The sequence below is a fragment of the Lepidothrix coronata genome, unplaced genomic scaffold (assembly GCF_001604755.1).
Source record: "Lepidothrix coronata isolate B3197 unplaced genomic scaffold, Lepidothrix_coronata-1.0 Scaffold785, whole genome shotgun sequence".
Taxonomy (NCBI): domain Eukaryota; kingdom Metazoa; phylum Chordata; class Aves; order Passeriformes; family Pipridae; genus Lepidothrix; species Lepidothrix coronata.
The window spans coordinates 2171-3131 of NW_016690965.1; the positions used below are offsets into that span (position 1 = coordinate 2171).

At 66.7% G+C, this 961-nt stretch overlaps 1 protein-coding gene across 1 annotated transcript in view; it reads right to left on the bottom strand.

The window, feature by feature from the left end:
• Nucleotides 1–961, bottom strand: part of LOC108510393 (epoxide hydrolase 3-like) — a gene marked incomplete at its 3' end in the record, with an annotated part of 8719 nt that overhangs the window by 1545 nt on the left and 6213 nt on the right. The window lies entirely within an intron of this gene.

Below are 961 nucleotides of genomic sequence, written 5' to 3' on the forward strand. Positions count from 1 at the left end.
AGTGACCAGAGGGTCACCAGGGGCACCATGGGGTCACCAGGGGGACCAGAGTGACCAGAGGGTCACCAGGGACACCACGGGGTCACCGGGGGGACACCAGGGGGACCCCTGAGTGACCATGGTGACACCAGGGTGACCAGAGTGACCAGGGCCACCACCCGGAACCTTCCGCTCAGCTCCCACATCAGGTGCCACCAGCAGAACCTGAGGGACACCACGGGGTCACCGGGGGCACCAGAGTGACCAGAGGGTCACCAGGGGCACCATGGGGTCACCAGGGGGACCAGAGTGACCAGGGCCATCACCCGGAACCTTCCGCTCAACTCCCGCATCAGGTGACGCCAGCAGAACCTGAGGGACACCACGGGGTCACCGGGGGCACCANCACCAGGGACACCACGGGGTCACCGGGGTCACCAGAGTGACCAGAGGGTCACCAGAGGCACCATGGGGTCACCAGGGGGACCAGAGTGACCAGAGCCACCACCCGGAACCTTCCGCTCAGCTCCCGCATCAGGTGCCGCCAGCAGAACCTGAGGGACACCACGGGGTCACCAGGGGGACACCAGAGTGACCAGAGGGTCACCAGGGACACCACAGGGTCACCAGGGGGACCAGAGTGACCAGAGGGTCACCAGGGACACCACGGGGTCACCAGGGGGACCAGAGTGACCAGAGCCACCACCCGGAACCCAGAGCTCAGCTCCTGCATCAGGTGCCGCCAGCAGAACCTGAGGGACACCACGGGGTCACCAAGGTGACACCAGGGGGACCAGGGGGTCACCAGGGGCACCATGGGGTGACCAGGGGGACCAGAGTGACCAGGGCCATCACCCGGAACCTTCCGCTCAACTCCCGCATCAGGTGACACCAGCAGAACCTGAGGGACACCACGGGGTCACCGGGGGGACCCCTGAGTGACCATGGTGACACCAGGGTGACCAGAGTGACCAGGGCCACC